Below are 21,862 nucleotides of genomic sequence, written 5' to 3'. Positions count from 1 at the left end.
TGTCATGCTACATGCAGATAACCTTGTGTTATTAGCTCCCTGATGGCCAATCAATACTCCACTTCCTTGCTGTGGAGGCTGAACCAAGTCCCTCACCTAGATAATCATCTCTTAATGTTGGATGCTGAATAATTGGTAGCCTCTCAATCCCAGCCTGGTTGACAAGGATAGTTTGCATATTAAAAACATTGGTCTAATGTTCTATCATTCTGAACAGGGAGAATAAACATTCATATACATAATATTTTGAGATAATTGAGCTGGGATGCATTACGAAACCCCAGGAAGCAAAAATAACCTGATAAAAACAAGGGGCTGGTTCTTGCCTAAAGTCGAGTGTTGATGTTCCTGTAATGATATGCATTGCAGGGAAAAGATAGCTTTTCTAACTGTCTAAAACAGAACAGTGGTAGAGAATTGAGTCTCTGGTGGCCATTTCTCTGTGGAGTGGGGAAATCATCTTCCCACTGAGCAGCTGCTCTCTAGCGGATGGAACTGACATGGATGATGAGGATGGTGATGATGTTTGAATGAAAAACTCCCTGTCCATCTGTTCAGATCCACATTTTTATTGCTGTTCTTGGTGCTTCTCTTTCTTCATCTATTTTCTTGTCCTGAAGCATAATTATAGGTAGTTTGATTGTTCTTCTACAAAACTTTCTGAAATGGTGGATCAAAAAAAATGTTCTAAGTCTGCTCTGAGGCCTTAATGTCCGTTGCATTCACAGCTCTTTGATCTTTAATTCTTTTAAAGCCCGCACACAGAACAGTTTCATGATCTCAACATGATCTCTTTCTTTCCTTTGCTTTATAGTTTAAATGACTTTTGTTCTGAATTAACTTAAATTACATGAGTACACAGAGCAGAAGTTACCTAAAAATAACAACATTCACAAGGTAGCCATTAATTAATTGATTAATTTACTGAAAATTCAAGTCAATGTTGTTCTCAATTGAACTGTGAGCTTCAGAAACTATGAAAAAAATGGGAATAATCAACCAGTGAGAAATGCCAAGTCATCTCTCAACCCACAGCTCTACCTTTAGTTCAACCATCCAAAAAGTTTCTGCACCACCATCCTCTCTTTCATACACTAACACTGTCATACATGCAATACTGTCCTGTGAATGAGGACACTGTCAGGCGGTTTGACGTCTGTTAGTGACGTCAGACCGTCACTGTCTTGTGAAGTGAATGAGTCTGGTGTTTTAGCTACTGTCTCTGAGCAGGCAGGGATAGCTGAGTGCTTTAGCTTCTCATGCTATGTTGTGGAAGTGAAGAAGCATATGAGGGGCCGTTTAGGACAAAATTTACGTTTTGTCTCTCACACACTACCAAAAACTCTCGCATACTCCAAAAAAGTAGCCACGCACACTCAAAAAAATTACGTTTTGTCTCTCACACACTACCAAAAACTCTCGCACACTCAAAAAAATTACGTTTTGTCTCTCACACACTACCAAAAACTCTCGCATACTCCAAAAAAATAGCCTCGCATACTCAAAAAAATTACGTTTTGTCTTTCACACACCACCAAAAACTCTCGCATACTCCAAAAAAAATAGCCACGCACACTCAAAAACTACTAAAATGTCACACACACACACAAACGTTAACTTTCTCGCTCACATACACTACTATCAGCTCGCTCACATACACTGTACTAACAGCTCGCACATTCACAAACGTCAACTTTCTCGCTCACATACACTACTACCAGCTCGCGCACACACACAGACGTTTATCTCTCACATACACAAGACTAAAGTTGAACACACACACACAGTACTAAGACTCGTTTTTTGAATGTGTGAGAGCGAGACTCTTTTTGAATGTATGAGAGCGAGACTCTTTTTGAATGTGTGAGAGTTGTCACGGAAGAGGCGGGGCATAATTTTTGGATCAAACTGCGCATGCGTAGATCCTAAACTATAAGTTTCGATTGTTGACTCACTGTATGTTCTATTACTTAGTATATTTGGGCTTTTAAATATATATAGAACGTTTAACTTTCTTGTAGATTAAATGTGCTATAGAAATAAATGAATCTGATTGATTGATTAAAATTAGCAAAATTGCTGTAGTACAATCTGTCCACTGGGTGCCAGCATTACAGGAATTATTAAGAGGTCTTGTGTGAAATTCTGTTGCCCCGTGAAAATCTGTTCCCCCTGTGATGGGAGCGCGCATTGCAGCCAAAGACGCGGATCCGGTGGATCTGACCATTTTCACGGCGCTTCTGATCGATTTCTCGGTAAAAACTACTCATATGATCATGTCAATGTGTAACTTTCAGTTTAATCGGCAGCTATCAAAATAAAAATACATACATAAATAAACGAGGTCTGGTGTGGAGGTCTTTTTTCGCTGTTTTGTGTTATTTTGAAAGCGAAGAAAATCGATCTTTTTTCAGCTTTTGTCTTGTAAGCCTGACAAATAAAAGTCAGTCAACAAACACAGGTTCCCAACACGTAGTGTGCATTTATAATTTTTCATTTCTGATGAAGGAGGAAGGAGATTAATATACCTGCAAGATCTTTTACTTTGTTTTCAAAATATTTGTACTATGTTTGACATTTGTCCTTAACATAGTTTAATATAAGGTAGCTATTGAAAGACAGTTTCAATATATTTATATATATTTAAAAGCACAAATTTACTAAGTAATAGAACATACATTGAGTCAACAATCGAAACTTATAGTTTAGGATCTACGCATGCGCAGTTTGATCCAAAAATTATGCCCCGCCTCTTCCGTGACAACTCTCACACATTCAAAAAAAGTCTCGCTCTCACACATTCAAAAAACGAGTCTTAGTACTGTGTGTGTGTGTTCAACTTTAGTCTTGTGTATGTGAGAGATAAACGTCTGTGTGTGTGTGCGAGCTGTTAGTAGTGTATGTGAGCGAGAAAGTTGACGTTTGTGAATGTGCGAGCTGTTAGTACAGTGTATGTGAGCGAGCTGATAGTAGTGTGTGCGAGAAAGTTAACGTTTGTGTGTGTGTGATATTTTAGTATTTTTTGAGTGTGCGTGGCTATTTTTTTGGAGTATGCGAGAGTTTTTGGTGGTGTGTGAGAGACAAAACGTAAATTCTTTGAGTGTGCGTGAGTTTTTGGTAGTGTGTGAGAGACAAAGCGTAATTTTTTTGAGTGTGCGTGGTTACTTTTTTGGAGTATGCGAGAGTTTTTGATAGTGTGTGAGAGACAAAACGTAAATTTTGTCCTAAACGGCCCCTCATAGAAGCATGCTCAAACTCTTACAGTACAACCAAAATGTAAACACAAACACACTTGGCTATGCTGCCTTTCACACTGACTCAGGCTCTCCCATTGCTAATGCAATGTTGCAGTTTAGTTGAAGTTCTGACTTCATTTTCTCCACTTTTACTTGCAGAAAAGCAAAAGCACAGTTTTACAGTCTTCATTCACAGATGAAGAAAACTTCTGTTTTATGTCATCTCTTGTAAAAGGTGTCACGATCCTCCTCTGTTTGTGTTTTGGTTCTTTCTTGTGTTTGTATTTAGATCATCTTAGTTTTAGTAAGGTCTCTCCATATTTATTCATTCTTTTTTATTGAGTTTCTTCATTCATTTCCTAAGTTGTTTTTACCTGTACTGTCAGTCTTGGGGAATTGATTATTGATTCCATTTCCGTTATTGTTAGTTTCTTATTTTGATTAGATTAAACTTGTTTCTGTTTTCACAAACACTGGAGAAGACTTAAAAACATTCAAAAGTCTAATGAGTCTTTCTGAAGAGCATGAATTCATGTGCAAAGAGTCAATATGTCTTTGCCACCAGACACCACTGTGGAAACAACACTGGTGTTTGTCTCTACCAGGTTTTCATGAGGTCACTTGGTCAAATTCTGTGGAGCCATACACTGACTGGTAGAGTACACTTTACATATTTGTCATCTTCCTGTCTCTGTCTCCCATAGTGATAGTAGGGCATGGACACTTGTGCCAGTGTTACAAGGGGAAATATAATGAGTGTCAAAGTGAAAGAAGAGACGCTCTTTCATCCAAATAGAAGGAAATAACTGTCTGTCTAGGTTGCAGGATGGAAGTTGAATGGTGGATGTTCTGGAAACTGACAGTCAGCCAACAGCCCACCCTCAGAGGCTTCTGTTCCAAGGGCACAGATATGGCCATTCACTGGGGGAGCTTCAGAAAATATCTAGACTTGGAGGGATTTGGGGGTGAATGCTGTCATTGCTGGATCACTGAAAGAGGCAGGAGCCATCGACCCAGGTTCAGCACATACCACCCAGGAGACAATTCAAATGAAACTCTCAGACTGGAGCAAAGAACCTTTGCAAAGTAGCTCAAACGTTGTTGTGGTAGTAGCCATGTGTTTGTGGCACATTAAGTTTTTAAAGGAAACAAGTTTGTTTGACTGAATTCAATAGTCCTGATATAGCAAATGATTAACAACTGATATGTTGTGTAATATAATTTTTGAAATATTCAGGACAAAAGGTAAAAATCTCTTCCAGTTAATGACTACTTGACATGGTCCGAGCTACATCACAGTATTATTGCCATTAGTAAATATAATATTGCTTTTACATGTTGTTGTCTGGTTTTAGTTTAGTTTAGACAGTACATTCAGGGCTTCTTGTGTTTTCAAGTATTATACACCTAACAGTGTTAAACTTTCATTTAAGCCACTTTATTAAAACAAATTTACATTTCAGATGTCTTCTTTGCTCTTGAAATTACATTGCATGAACTTACATACCTTCCTGTACAGTAAACACAATCCTGAATTACAAGTTTATGAGCTCTGATTACATTCTACTTTGAGAATGTAATCAAGGGCACCAAGCCTGAGGATGGAGAAGAGAAGAAAGACAGGACAGAAAGAGATAAAGAGAGTGATGGACATGGCTCATCCTCTCTTTGACGGCTTCATCAATAGCCTGAGGAGACACGCACACGTTTGTCTCTCTGCAGTTTGTGATTGACAACAAGCAGGTGCTGAGTGAATGAAGTTGTCAGGGAGGCTGGTGATCAACTGTGTGTCACCGTAACGCCAACTGAAGGCTCGGCTTGACGCAATGCAGCGCCAGATTGTCAGGTCTTGTTCTGCTAGAAAAATCAGTGTAAAATCATGAGGTCAAATCCAATTACTACCTCAATGACATTTTTCCAACCTCTGAGAGATTAGGGGAATGTCAATCTGAACTAAATCAGTTTCATCATTAATGGTAAATGGCCTGCTCTTTATGATGTCCGAGGACTCCAAAGCACTTTGCACCATAATCATTCACACTCCTCTGTTAACCTTACTGATAATGCTTTTACCAGCCTTGCACTGAGAAGTAGTGTGTATAATGTGCTCAACATATGCACAGTTCCACCTGGTGTTTGCTAATTGCTGCTGGCTAGTCTGAAGGGAATCATTGGAGGAGTTGTGGGGAGGGATGCTTATTTTTTCATTTAGTAAATTAAAAAAAAAAACCATTGCATCAGATATCAAGATTTGGGAATTTTTTTTAATGACACGTAGCTTGAGGATTATAAACCATTAAGTATAAACAGAGAACCTCAGTTGCAAGTGCTGGTGAAGTTCTTCATTTTGAAGTTAACTTAGGCACAGAAGATACTGATTCCATTGGTATTTATATACTGATTTACTAATGACATTTTTTCTTCTTTAGAATAAGGATTGTGCAAGGATTATCCTATTTTGTTTTACCTCCAGACATCTGTTAGAAAAGCAGCAGCAGCAGCAGCAGTCAATCACAGCTTTGACAGCAGATGTTGCTTACTACTCTTTTCATCAGAGATGAAATGGGGCTTGATGTTGCAGTTCGTAACTGTATCTGCATTTATTCTCACAGACAGCAACAATAGAAATCAGAGAGCGGTGTAATTATCTTCCGTTATCACCCATTCTTTTATTTCCTTCAGGAGCAAAACAGAGGATTTTACAGTAAAATCTTTTTCAAAAGAAGGTCAGTATTTGTTTCAGAGAATCCCTGAAGAGTTGTTGTTTGTCTACCTAGGAGACAGAGAAGTGCCAGCCATTAAGCAAGTTGTGAACAACTGCAAGTTGTTCACATGACTTGGTGGAAGAGACAGAGACGACGTCAGGAAGTAGTAAGAGGATGGTGGGACGTCATTTTTTTAATGACCAATTGCGTGCCTCATTCAGATCGTCTCTTCTCTCTATGCAGTGGAGGATGGTTGTTTGCAGCGTAGGCAATTTCTGGTAAGCTTCGTAACATGGAACTGGTGCATTGCCCATGTCATGGGTAAACAGTAGCTATTGAGAAAAATGTCAAACTTAAACAGAGTCCACACCTCCTGTAATGTATCGTTTCTCAATAGCTGAGGGTCCAGGCCCACATGTGAAGCGAACTATAAGAAATGTCACAACTACATTTTTAAGCAACCTGGGAGAATCAGGTATGTGAAAGATTAGTTTAGCATTTTTAACAGTGAGTGTGTTTTTTCTAATATTGCAAGATGTGTGGATGACCTCTATGCCTTCCTTGAGATTATTAAAATAACACAGGCCATACAAAGTGTTATGTTTCATGAAAGGTTAGAGATCATCAGAGCTGAACAGCAACACTTTCCGCTCCATAGTATAGATCTGTTTGTCATGCACAACCTTAGCTGTTCCAAATGACAAATAAATCCTCGTGCCTGCATTGCTGTTATTCCACTTCACTTTTGATGCTGGAGAATGTGGTCACAGACAATCAGAATTATAATTATGGATACAGTACAGCAGTGGGGATGTTTTAAAAATGGTTCTGAGGTGACCAGCATTCATCTATTTATTTTTATAGGGGTCTAAGCGCGAGCAACAAACGTGATTTATTTCTCTTTGCTTTTAAGGGTGCAAGGCCCAGACATTCCGAAATGAGGTGGAACGCTGCTAAGAATTTCAAATGCACTATTAATACATCCCCCTCATATTGACGTTTAGGTGGGAATCTGTCTTTTTTATTTCTGTCATTTCAAGCGCCAGAGTCATCCATGTATTTGCAAATGTGCGTGTGTGTGTGTGTGTGTGCGCGTGCGTGTGTGTGTGAACATTTATTTCCCCTCATCTGTTGAGTGTAAGGAGGGGGAGTGTGTAGGAAGGATGGAAGTGTAATGGTAATCATTTTTTTTGTGACTGCGTTCAGGGCCTGAAGTGGCTGTTGCAGAGGACTTTTAGATTGAGCGTGCAACATGCATGCTTTCTCCCTCATCCACACACACACACACGCACGCACACCCCCACACACACACACACACACACACACACACACACACACACACACACACACACACACACACACACACACACACACACACACACACACACACACACATACTTAAACCCTGAAGAAGATATGCTATATGGATTGCATCCACCCCCCTCTGGTTACCCTCCCAACATGCCGCCATTTGATTAATGATCCAAATATGTGAATAAAACATCGAAACAACTTGTCAAACCCCGGGGTTCCAAAGACAATACAACTTAGGGGTGAAACTACAGAGGGACGAGGGGAACACCTCTAATGTCTCTATGTTTCATGTATTTATACATGGATTATTTTTCAAACATAATTCTTGTGCTTTATTTAATTTCCTTTTTGTGATAGTTGTTGTTTTTTCCCCCCTTGTCATACACATGAAAGTTACACCAGTCAGCATTTTTCAGAACTATAAAAATGCAGAATTAAAACATAGTTTCATCTTGGGGGTGTCATGTTTTTCATTTGTTCTCTTGTGGTTTGTGGATGTATGTGTTTATGTGTCCATCATGCACACTGGTGACTATGAGGATGCTTAATTCACTATGGCGATACCATCAGCCCCCCTTCTAACACAACACAGCACTAATTGACACTTTCATTAAACACAAATTTATGGACCTATTTCTGTCTGCTATAATGACCATTTCTAAGCCAGTGCCATGGATCTGGCTAATGGACATGGAATAAAGGCAGGAACTTATTTAATTATTTTCTGGGAAAAGGAACATTTCTGGGTGCATGTTGTCTTTTTTTACCTGTCTGTTATACACTTGGCCCAGTATGTCTGTGTTCTGTAGATCTGTTTCCTGTCCTCTCAGCCTCACAGCCAATGGATTCTTATTGTGATCCGGTTCTGTGTCCTCTCCACTGTCGCCTCATGCATACTCAGAGTAAAGAATTTCTGTAAAATCTTATTGTGCTTCTTTGCTCTCTTAAAAAAAGACTTTTTACTGAAGAACATTTATCAGCTGAGGGTGGTGTTACTGTGTTTGAATTGGGTTGGATTTTTACCATGAACTACATTTGCTTTTTACTGCTCTTACAAATAAACATGAGCAACAAATTCTGTTTTTTTTTTAACACAGAAAAGTCATCTACAAAATAATGTTACAACGAAATGTTACAATGAAACAACCAATCAGAGCCAAGGGGAGGATATTAGCGCTGTCAATCATTCTTATGCTCAGCCCCTCTCCTTCTCTCTCTATTTTTCTACAGCTGGTTCACCACAACCTAGCCTGCTACCAATGCTAATGCTAGTTAGCATGGCCACCGATGGCGGCGGATAAACAGTTTTCAAGGAATGATAAGTTGTTTCTCCTCCATTAGCTCAGTGAGCAGAGATTACTTGATGCTGATTGACAGGGGAAGACACTCATCCAGTGGCAAAAACTGCATATCAATACTTTTAAAATGCTAAGAGGAAAGTGAAGTTGAGTTTTAGATCTAAGTCACTAAACTAGTGAATGATCGTGTCGCCCTCTGTGTCAGTTGAGCAAGTAGGAAAGTTCTATGTTGGGTTTCAGCCTCACTCATTTAGTGTCCTCTGTTCTAATATTTTGTGATATTATATTATTTATATGATTCAAAATCAAATGATAATAAGCGATGTAAAAAGAGTGTCAAATTCTGTTCGTATTTGTATAAATATTGGGTTTTAATGAAATTACAGGGATTAAATCCAAGCTCAAACGTTGAGGCTGGAAGGCCTTCAAATCATAACCTTTACATTTTGCTCCCTGATTCTCTTTTAACTAATTTGAGTAATGGCTGGTCTTGATGTGCAGCTTGATCAATTGGCCAGGATCAATTGGAGTGTGTGTGTGATTGAATTGATTGACTGAAAAGTGCATTGAGATGACGATTTGTTGTGAATTGGTGTGATATAAACACACTGAATTAAAAATAAATTGATTCAAATCAGGCCTTTGGCTGGGCCACCAAAAATGTTAAGGTTACATTCAATGGCAAACATGTTGGTCATATTTAAAAATAGCTTGATATTAATAATTTTAGTGCTATATATATACATATGTCTAATTTAAAATTTGATACTCCATATAAGATTTGTGTGCATGTGTGTGTGTGATGTCTTTTTCTTTAGTTGAATCAATTTTGACTGCAGCCTGCATCTGAGGGTTTCCTGGTTTGTTTCCACATGTCAGCTGTAATAAGAAAACAGATACTGGAAATTAGTGCAATTGTGGAAATAAGCAGGGGGAAAAAAACCTTTGCCTTCACTGTTGTCTTTTAGAGGAATCCTGCTGCCCGACACATTCATCTTACTTTATAAGAATGAGCCGCTTTTCATGCCTTGCACCTTATTCATGTAGCCACAATTATCCATAAATTAATAAAACCTGACTAGTTATTACTGGGAGAAGAGGCAGAGAGAAGAGAGGAAACGACAGATTCAGAGAGAGAATATGAAGGGCTGTACAGTGAACAATCTCCTGATAATTAACAGGAAGATAAACAAAACATAAATTTGGATATTGCATTTATTTGGACTACCACTCAAATATGCGTGAACCACGTTATTTTAATTAAAAGATAAATCTATGTGACACGCTGCTTCCCAGTTAATTATTCAGTGCTGTACAATAAAAAAGCAAACCCATTAAATATGCCACGCACTCTATTTCTCCATTAACAATAAAAAGCATTCATCCTGGGGACAACATTTCAAATTCAACTGCTGCTTTGGTTCCCCCTGCCTCACCCACCACTAATTTTTTGTCCTTTATTGCAGATATTTTCTTTTCTTGTTCCATTCGCTTTAAATCTACATTTTGCTGCAAATATAACATTGACAAAAACCATTTGATCCGAGCATTATTTACTTTCATTTTCTTCGTTTATTTATTTATTTTTTTTTCTAGTGGGGGTTCCTTTAACAGCAGTTTGGGGGCTACAAATTAGAACTTTTACTTTTCTCACACTTTTTGTAGAACTGAATCTGAAAACACTGTCAAATACTACTTACAAATGTCCTTTGTCAAACGAAGCTATCTTGTACAGAATAATTGAAAATCACCACAGAGAATTTTGAAAGACAATGTGTCCTGGTGTCCTGCCACTAAAGGAATGACAAACGGACATGAATAATCCTTGCTGTTTTGAGTGAGAGCTGAGATCTGAACAAAAAATTCAGAAGTGATGTTTAGACGTACGGTTCTTTTGTCCACCAGTTCACTGGAAGAGTTTGCTGCTCCAAAGGAAGACAGACAATGTGTCTGATGTCAGTTCATAAACTTTGGATGCTTCACCGACAGCTAAACATAAATCTGAGGATGTGGCCAACACAGATTTACACTTTATCTTGTCTGCTTCAAGATTTACACAGATACCAAACGGTGAAACATTGATTGTTTTTTTGTTTTTTTAATTCTTTGGAAAATGTTAGACCAAGGGTTGCAGCTACAAGCAGCTGTGCTGCAATAGATGAAGGTGTGCTATAGTCCAGGGGTTTCCAGCCTTTTCCAGGTCGCCTCACCCCCCGTTAGACAGCAGTAGCTTCTGGCTGTTTGGAGCATTGTCTGTAGGTTTGCAATGTAAAGAAACATCAACTTTTAGAATGTTTTTTCTCACTTGCATTCACTGTTCAATGATTATTAGATTGGTTTAGCATAAATGCTGCCTCATTCATTCTGATTCTAGTTGGCCATGAGTACACAAGAAATGTACTTACGGACTAAAAAAGTGGATATTGTCTGGTTAAGTTTGTTGCTTACATCATTAACTAATTTGTTGTGTTTTTCAGATCATTCTACCAGAATGATCTGAGAAAAAAAGATGGATGAGAGAAAACATTTAGACTTCTTTGTCCTGGGATGGGTAACAGCATCTGTGTGTGTGTGTGTGTGTGTGTGTGGGGGGGGGGTGTGTGTGTGTGTGTGTGTGTTTGTTTGTAATACCTTGTGGGGACGATTTTCCTGACATATACTACATTGTGGGGACCAATCGCTCCTCGTGGGGACCAGGCTCAGGTCCCCACGAGGGGAAACCCTGTTTTTGGGTCAGGGGTCAGAGTTAGGGCTAAGGTATGAATTGAGTTTTGGTTAGGGTTAGGGTTAGGGCGCTCGCGCACACACCTGCACGCGCGCGTTTGTGTGTGTGTGTGTGTGTGTGCGTGTGCGCGTGTGGGTGTGTGTGTGTGTGTGCGTGCGTGTGCATGTCTGTGTGTGTGATGGGAGTTGGTCGGGTTTTTGTTCAATTTCTGCAGAAACTTAACTTATTCTCTTCATCACAAAGACAGACATAACATAGTATTTCATAGGTATAGTCACAGGGTTATAACAACATAGAAAGTAAGTTTATACACAACCCTTACTGCCAACTTCAGGTTTCACTCTTGGGGAAAAGATCAGGTCTCATTAAAAGGCAGTGTTACTCCTGATGATCTAAATCAGCTTTTGATCACCAAAGGGATCTTCAGACTTCTTCTCTGAGATTTTGTGCCGTGGCTGGGAGTGTTTGAAACGTTGGTGAGGGTAGTGGCTGTTATCAGAAGACATTTTGTGCACACACAGCACATGGTTTTTCAGGTTGCCTTTTTGTGAGCCGCTGAAAAAGAAGTGGCTACAGTTGTACAGCCTCTAGCCTGTAAAGAAGTCATAAGAAAGACAATATCAAAACCATTTTACTCTGTATGTGGAGTAACTATAAAACTGTTTCAGTTTAAAAACAAAGAGAAACAATGTCTGTAGAAACAATGTTTTGTTTTGTAGAATTATTTGGCTAAAATAATCATACTCATTGCCTCTGGGATTCTAGATTTGCTCTGTTATCGACTCTCACTGTTACTAGCTGTAACAGTAACGTAGTGACCAGAACAGGTCTGGTCACTACTGAGTAACCACTTACCATCCCACCATCCTACTGCTGGAGTTTCCATGGCGTCATCTTCCCTGGTTTCCAGTGGACGGAGTGTTCTCCTCTTTACAGTCCTGCAAGTGCAACAATTCCAGACATTTGCCTTTTCTTATCAGCTACATCTCTGAGGATTTAAATCAGTTAAGGTCAAGTCTCCATGCAGCACTTTGAAACATTCCAATTTCCGACGGCGAAATACTTCCACCTGGGTCCCCTCACACAGTCTGAGCAGAAAGCCATTCCAGCTGTTGACCATCTTGCATATTCTGAATATTGTCAATAAAACAAGCTTAACCTCTTCTGGGGTGCAGCTTATGTTCTGGGTTCAAACCAAATGATATTTGTTACAAAATTAGTGACTTGTCAGTTGCAGGACTTAATGGTAACACACTATGAAACAGAGCTGGACAGCATGATATCATAGAATATAGTCGGTGTCATTGAGACGTGTTGCTGATGTCGGTTACCTCGATGCTGTTCTTTAACTACACACCAGCAGAGAACCATCTTCTGTCTGATCGTTTGGCTCCATGAAAATAGATCCTGGGTTCCCACAGAATATTCCACTTTGCCAAAATTATTCATTCACTCATAGCCTAAATGCTAATGGTTTGATCAATACAACTATTACAATTAAAACAACCACTACAACACCATGCATACTGTAGCTTAAATCCCATCCATAACTTCTATGTTGTTTAGGATTGGATGAACACAAAACATTGAACTGTAGAATTAGAGACTGCATAAGGAAAATAAAAGCACTGGACTAACAAATGAGGAAAAGTGACTCTCCTTTCATATTACCCTGGCAGCTCTGGTTTGTTTCAATCCTTACTGAAACAAACAAATCCTGTTAATATTACCAAACATGTAGCTCAGGCCTCCCTTTGTGCAAGGAGCAAGTTTTCACAAATTTCTCTGGACTTCTCCTTTGCAGCCCTTCAGAGTCGATGCGTGTCTGAAGAGTGACCATACATCTTGGTGTCTGAGCACAACAGCAGTGTGAAACAAGGGAAAGTATTTTCCCTCCATCTCCCCTCCTCGCACCAGCTCCCGCACAAAATGTTCTCCCTAGATTGAATCTGATCATCACTGCAGCAAACACAATGGCCCTTAATAGTAGCAGCCGTTTGTTTGAGGGATGCCGATTACACCGTCATCATAACCCACTTCACTTAGCTCACTCACTCCCAGACAGACGGAAGGGGCAAATGGAGGAGGAGGGAGGGGAGCCTAAGAGGCAGAATGGGAGAAAAGAGTTTGTGGCCTCTTTAGTAATTTAGAATATTAATATTGCTGCCTTTTCTGTTGCTCTTTTTTTTTCTTTTTTTCTCTCATCTATTATTCAATTTAAGATCCGCTAAATCAAATGAACATATGGGGTTGGAAATGTGCTGGGAATACCAATAGGTGAAGGGCTGGAAATTAAAAGGAAACTATTTGAAGCTTAGACATTTGATGTAGCGGTAGAGACAGCAGAGCAGTAAGGATAGACACGAACACACTGGAGGGTAAACTCACACTTGCAGGGTATTTTGTGAGGATGCAGCTAGGCAAACTGAGGCGGGTGGAAGCAGCTACTTTGTGTTTGGCAATCTGACACAGGCTTTGGAGCCTCACTGGCTTTTTGATATTACATTGTTTGCTGCAAAGCCAGACAAAGGGATTGCTACAAGTTTGGAGGCTTTGGATGTTCCAGTTGTCTGAATTTCCAGATAAGCTAGTCAGCGGCACACAATGAAGGCCCCTTTTATTCATGTGCAGTTTAATTTCACACTCTCTTACATTACGTTAAGTCGAGAGGCAGAGCATCTCATCCTATTTTATACTTAGGGCGAGTGAAAAATGCCCCCAAACAACTCAACTTGTATTTTTTTTTCTGCCAAAGCTCCCGGCTTCTTTACTTTTAGTCTGCATGGATTAAAAAAAAAAGAAAAGAAACACACATCAAGCTGAGCTGCATCTCCCAGGAGATGTTTAGGTGGAAAAAAGGGATGTTGCGCTCTGAATCGCAGTTCTTCAGAGAAAGTCTTATATGGTTGTATAAACTTGAGTTTGAAATTGACCACAGCAGAGCAGCAGCACAAAGAATTTAGGATTAAAAACTTAAGACACAATCGTTCACAGGACCTCCCTCAGAAGTTCATGAATTCAGACGTTCAGCAACCTGTGCATGCAGCTTTGCTCCATGTCTGCAGGCGGTGACAGTTTTCACTTTGGAACTTAAGAATGCAGATGTGCACTTACAGCAAAATCTTACACTGAATTACTGCTGCACTTCATTTTTGGGAGTCTTCTGACGAGGCTCCAATCTGTGTGGCTGACCTCATCATCTTTTTATCTCTAAATCCTAGTTAATTTGTTCACATTTACCCCACCAATAGTCATGCTAGAATAACATACCATTACCACTAAAGGCAGCCAAAGTATGACTAGAAATATAGTACTCATACACTTGAACATTTCTATATTTGTCACATTACAACCACAAACATGAACATATTTTTGGGGGGAATTTAATGTGAAAGAGTGGTTTACAAATGTGAAGTAGAACAAAAAGTACACATGATGTAAAACATTTTTGAATCATGTATAATGAAATACATTTATGTTTGTTGTCGTAATGTGACAAATATGGAAAAGTTCAAGGTGCATGGATGCTTCTGCAAGCCACTGAATGTTTTTGAGAAGCAATTTGAGGCTCTAGACTGAATCCATTATAATGTACTGGACTGTAAGTGTGACTGATGGGTAAAGAAAACCTTTACAAGGAAGGTTGAATTATTACTGAGATCGCAGCTTTTACTGTTGATGCATTTCATGACAAACATAGCTTTATGTCTCATCATAATCATAGTTAACTAAAATGAATGAAATAAAAAAACTGAAATTGAAAAAGATTTTTATTAACTGAAATAACTAAAAACAGCAATCGATGGCAAAAAACTGTAGCTAACTGGAACGATATTGTGTGTTTATGAAACTAAAACTTACTGAAATTATAGATATAATATTGTTTCTTTCATGTTTATGAATATATTTATTAGCCTTTTCAACTGATTTTTTTTTTCACCACACAAGCAGTTTACGTCAGTCCATACGCCCCCTGGTGGCACTACGGGAAATGGTGACAGCAAAAGTTAGGAGAGAAATTCTGTTATTGTTTAGCAATAACTGAATTATTGGGGCATGCCATTAGCAATGCATAAGGAGAGCAGTCAGTCACTGCCTCCATGCATTGCATGGCAGGCACCTATTGTTCTACACCCAATAGAACGCCTGGATATTATTATTATTATAACAACTTCTTCCATTACCGTTAATGCGGCTCGTACCGCTGCGTGCCCACCCACAAAAGTGGTATCAAAACGTGTGTCTCGATCCCGGCATTGGAGCTATTACTTTTATTGGGGATCGGAGTTACGACGGCGACGTAAAAAGCGAAAAACGAGCGAAATTTCCAACTGCCGAAACCTTAGAGTGTAACTGAAACCAACTGCCGCTTTTTAGAGTGAGAAAAAGAGTGGAATTTTGACCCCAAAATAATTTTGAAATCGCTCTCATGGGTGCAAAAATTGCTCTATTGGTATGAAAGTCGGTCATGACATTGATACGAATGCCTGCTCCGGTAAAATGTTTTCAAAATTTCCCTAGGGCTTATGGTTTTCGGTCCAGGTGCTTCAGAGCAAAGTTTTGGGACAGGATAACTGACGCTCCTCTCCAGTGTTTTACATACATTTCTGAAAAATCTCTGAGCTCAGCGCACACCATTTTTCTCTCATCACTGCAATTACTGTGATTGAGCTACAGATATGAATCGCGGTAATAGATGAGATGAGAAATAGCCCTCTCATATGCTTCAAACGGTTTTTGGATCGGACTTACGGAACCCGAACGGGAAGCAGTCGTTCGGACTGCTTTTTCCATTAAAACTGACTGGGTGTCTCATAAAGATAGATAAGTCTGACACACACAGGGCACTTTCATCACTATAGCAACAGAATGCAGAGAGGGAGAACTGCTGGGGTTTGGACTACAAAGACTCTGTAGTTCTAAATATGGCGGAACACTTTAATGCAGAGGGCAGAGCAGAAGGTCAGAACTACAACATGGCGGAACACTCAATTATTACAGAGGAGGCCTGAGCTGGCAGTTAGAACTACTTCCTGTTTTGGGCATTATACAGGTGGATTAACCAAACCACTGTTACACATTGGATTAGTGTGGTTATGAAAATTAAGTTTACTGAAAGTTTCAAAATAAAACTCTGAAAATTGCACTGACAAAAGTGCATCGCCGTAGGCGATGCAAAAATGAAAATCTTTTTTTTATGTTTTTTTTCTCAGGATAGTGAACTGCCTTGCGCAGCAAGGCAGTTCATTAACATTAGCATTTCATGGTTGTCTTAAAGATTGCAACAGAATCCAGAGAAAGGCTGCTGGTTTGGACTACAAACCAGCAGCCATAACTGCCATAACTGTAGTTCTATCTATGGCCAAGACTCAGTTAAAATAGAGGCCTGACCAGCATGTCAGAACTACAACATGGCGGAACACTCAATTATTACAGAGGAGGAGTTGGCTGGTATTATAAACAACTTGTGCTTTGAGCATTATATAACTGATTTAACCTGATCACTATTACACATGAAATTAGTGTGGCAATTTCAAATGAAGCTTATTGAAATTTTTCAAAATAAAAGCCTTGACAATTTTTACATCATGTAATTGCTCTTTTTACATACATTTCTGCAAAAAGTTCTGAGCTCAGCGCACACCATTTTTCTCTCATCACTGCAATTACTGTGAATGAGCTACAGATATGAATCGCGGTACTAAATGAGACGACAAATAGCCCTCTCATACGCTTCAAACGGTTTTCGAATACGTATCACGGTTCCCGAATGGAAAGGAGTTGTTCGAACAGCTTTTTGGAGTGAAACTGGCTGGCTCAAACAGATAGAATTGTTTCTCCCCCTGTCTGGAGAAACACAGGGGGAGGCTTGGTCACTATAGCAACAGAACACAGACAAAAGCCAAACTGCTCCTTAGGACTACAAAAACACCATCTTTGTAGTTCTAAACACGATGGAACACTTTACTACAGAGGCCTGAGCAGAAGGTCGGAAGGTCAACATGGTGGAACCCTCAATCATTACAAAGGAGGGCTGAGCTGGCAGTTAAGAAGTAAATAATGGTGGAACTCTGACTTATTACAGAAAGAAGGTGAGCAGAATGTTATAACTACAGACAGGGCAGAATGTTCTGGGCATTATATATAAACTGGTTTAACCCAACCACTGTTAGATATTGGATTAGTGTGGCCATTTAAAATGAAGCTTACTGAAAATTTCAAAATAAAAGCCTGAATATTCCTCTTGGGCCTTTATTATGTTTTTCTCTCAGGTTAGTGCAGAGACAACTACAGATTTAAATCGTGTTTCCATCGGAGACAAGAAATTGCCCTCTTATATGCTTCAAAAAGTTTTCGGATTGCTCTTATGGATGCTGAACAGTAAGCCGCTTTGATCAGAAAAACTAACTGCTTCAAACAGTTAGAATTCTCTCTCCCTGTGTGTCTCACTAACATGATAGTTGAGCTGCTCTTTAGAACTACAATGACTGAAGGTCAGAACTACAACATGGCGGAACTTTCAGATACCACAGATTAGGGCTGAACTGGCATTTAGAACTACTTGCTGTTTTGGGCATTATATAGTTGGATTAACCCAACCACTGTTACACATTTTATTGCTGTGGTCAATTAAAATGAAGCTTAATGAAAATTTCAAAATAAAAGCCTTGATATTTTTCACATCAGCTTTGGGCTTTATGTGAAATGTTTAAACAAACTACTTTTACACATTGAATTGGTGTGGTGGTTAAAATGAAGCCTACTGAAAGTTTCAAAATAAAAGTCTGCATATTCCTCTCATGCTAGTGCAACGCCGTAGGCGTTGCAATAATATTAAGCTTTTTTCGCATTTTTTTTCCTCAGGATAGTGAACTGCCTTGCGCAGCAAGGCAGTTCATTAACATTAGCACAAGTTTAGCATTTTACTGCCCCCACTAGTGCACTGCCTTGCTGCGCAAGGCAGTGCACATCCTAACATCCTACATGAATATTAGTCTTCACGCTAATATTAGCATTTTGGCTTATGCATTAATTTCAACATACTGAATGGTACAGGTGCAGTTTAGTCAACATGTTTCTGACTCACCACAGGTTATTGACTACATTGAAGCTTTCTTTAGCATTAATGCTAATTTTTTGCATTAGAACGCTTGATTAAAAACCGACGGGCACACTTTGGCATGCCCCTTAAAATTTCTGCGGAATTTTCTAGTTTTTTTATGTTATCTTCTGTTGAGTAATCATTACCAAATTGATGTATACATAATCACAATCAATACTTTGACCTTTTTGAATTCTTCACCTAAAAATTAACCAAAGTATGAAGACTAAAACTACTACTATAACTAATTCAAACTAAAAACTAAACATTTAACTAATAACAAATAAAAAACTAGCAAACACACTAAAAACTAATGAAAACTAACTGAATTAGAGAAATAAGAAGTCACAATGAAATTAAACTACTATAAAAATCCCAAAATTATTATAACCCTAGCCACAACCCATCAATCTGTATCGCTGTAGCATCACATAACTATGAGCCGCAGCTGCATGCAGCTAGTGGAGTAATAGTTAACACTTGGCACATCAGAAAACACTGACAACTGTCTGATTTGCTAAGCGGGTATTTTATGTCCTTAATAAAACCCTCTGTTCGGGGCGGGGGCTGGGGGTATGTCGGATGGGGGGAAGAGGGGTACTACACTGAGCAGATCCTGTGGGTAAAATGGTTAAAAGCTTCAAGCTGGCACATGCTGATGTCACATAATGCAGGCTGCATTCAGGTCTTATTCATGAAGTTCACAACACAAGTAACAGAATTTTAAAAATAAGAGAATAAAAAAGCTGATAGAGCAAACTTTCGGGAACTAGTGCAAACTTCCATGACCCAATATTGCTAGTCAGGGTGAATAACTCTTTACCAAAGCAGTTTTGCAATTAATTTATGGTGGAAATAATTCTTGATCTCTGAATAAACCATAGTGCATTCTAATGTGTACATTTTGTTTCAGTGAGCTGAATGAGTACCAACAAATTTCTCTCTGTCTGAATGGGGACCAGGCAAAATAACCACCAAGTAAAGTTCATTCATTAACCCCAATGTAACATTATCCCTCAAATGTTGCTTTAGAATTTTATACTCCTTTGTTATTTTGGACTTTTACCAGCAATGGTTTTGCTTCCTTTAATTTGTCAGCACTGCTTCTGCTGCCGACCCAGGAAGCTCTATGCAAAATATGACAGAGAACAAACAAGGGGAAGAGAAGAAGAAAGAGGAGAAACAGTGGTAATGTTTTCATTAAGTGTGGAATTATTTGAGTCTGTTAATGAACCCCCTAAGGCCCTCAGTGTGGAGATCAGAGGATGTGGGGATGAGGAGGTGGAGGAGGGGGCAGAGTTGGTGGAGGTGTGTGTCTGTGTGTGGGAGTGGCTGAAAGGACTAATCACACTGATAGCATAGCATACCTGTATTTAACCTGCAACACATACACACCCACTTTTCACATCATTCTACTCTTAAATAATCCATCCATCCATCCATCCATCCATCCATCCATCCATCCATCCATCCATCCATCCATCCATCCATCCATCCATCCATCCATCCATCCATCCATCCATCCATCCATCCATCCATCCATCCATCCATCCATTTTCTTCCGCTTCATCCGGGTTCGGGTTGCGGGGGCAGCAGCTTCAGAAGGGAGGTCCAGACTTCCCTCTCCCCAGCCACTTGTTCCAGCTCCTCCGGGGGAACCCCAAGGCGTTCCCAAGCCAGCTGAGAGACATAGTCCCTCCAGCGTGTCCTGGGTCTTCCCCGTGGCCTGCTCCTCCTCTTAAATCATATTATTTTATATCTACTTATAAACAAATACTCTGTTTCATGACAGTCACACAGCAGTGCAATGATCCTGGATGTTATTGATTTCATTGGGATATACTTCTATATATTCTAATGTCCAGAAACTTGTCTTTGCAGTGTGTTGGATTTGAAATAAGGAGACTAGTTACAAAAAAGTATTGGAGTACAGATATTTTGCTCTATTATTGTTGAAGCACCAGTGAGGCTTCTGGGAAAGCCTTTGAGAAAAGTTAGTCTGAAACTGTAACAGATGGCAGAGCTGCCATCGCGCTGCATTTAAGGACGGCTGCTGTTGGTTGAATGCCAGCCCATTGTGTTTGGTCTTCATGTGTTCCTGCTGTGTGTGTGCCATTACTTTTGAGATTTTCTAGAAGTAACTTAGAGCTGGGACAGTTTATGTCTGTGGTCCATGAATAGATGTGATGGTAAGCTACATGGTATTAAAAACTGATCTTACCTTTATCTGAAAGTCAGAAAGGTAAAAAGTCCAAGATCAAACATCACACAAACCCAGTGCTTCTCAGTTAAAATACTATTGAGAAACTGATATTTAATTATTTATCTGTACAAACCACTGACACCAGAATTTTGTATACAGTCAGATGATTATCAAGACAAACTATTCAATTTAAATCTTAAATTTTGAGTTATTGCAGCTAATTTCATTTTTTATGTATCAAAATAATTTTCTATGTTAAGTTTATCAACTCATTTTCTAGCTTTTAACCCAGACTGTTCAGCCTGTGTGATCATCAAAAGTGAAAAAGTGGAAATGATTCAAGGGAAAGTGAATTTTTAGACTAAACCCAAAAGTTACATTCAGAACTTTGTTGAACTGTTACCAGCCTGTTGATTGAACAGCATGTTTTTCAAAAAGCTCTGTGACATTTAAAATCAGTCTGTGAAGATTGGTAAAGATACCTGAAGGGTCATCTCGCTGAGCGCTGGCTCCCCAGGGCTGTGTACCGAGCCCACTGCTTTCCTCCCAGATGACCCACGACTGTCAAGCCAGGTTCAGTAAGAATCAGTAAGTATGCAGACAATGTTGGGAATATTGGGTCTCATCAGGGACAACAATGATCCGACCATTGAAAAGGTGAAACATCTGGTGGACTGGTGTGATGCTAATGTAGAAGGTCAACAAAACAAAAGAAATGGTTGCAGGTCAGCAGCATTAAATTCCTGGAGGTACAGATCAACGACACGTTGATCTGTACCTCCAAACCTCTGGTCGGGTGAAGAAAGCTCAGCAACATCTGAGCTTTGTACATCGAAAGAGAAGAGCAAAAGACAGATACTAGAGTCTTTTTACGACAGATTCTATGGTTAAGAATTTCAAAATCAACTCAACTTTCTGTTATTCTGGAAACTTGCCACACTTCAGCTGTGGTTGCCAAACGTCCGGTACAAGTCTATAATGTTTAAAATCAGTCTGAGGATTGGTCTCTTACTTTTTTCTTGTAAGAGATAAGACATTTTTGTTTAATTTGTCTTCATTGGAAATGAAATATTGCACATTCAGGACCACAGTTATTGTGTCCTGTGAGGCTAAATGTTTTCCAGGCTACACTTAGTTTTTATAAAAGTTACATCCCCCAACTTTAAGCCACTATATTTGTAGAGGAGAGTCTTTTTGAGGGCGGATTAAATCAGATCAAATTACCATCTGACAGTTTTACACAGAGCATGAAAGTTCTGTTTTTATTCTTAAATGTAAT

Source organism: Poecilia mexicana, unplaced genomic scaffold (genome assembly GCF_051168715.1).
Source record: "Poecilia mexicana isolate PSO_F unplaced genomic scaffold, ASM5116871v1 scaffold_3, whole genome shotgun sequence".
Classification (NCBI taxonomy): Eukaryota; Metazoa; Chordata; class Actinopteri; order Cyprinodontiformes; family Poeciliidae; genus Poecilia; species Poecilia mexicana.
The sequence above is the reverse complement of the archived record's forward strand: the minus strand, read 5'-3'. Positions refer to the sequence as shown.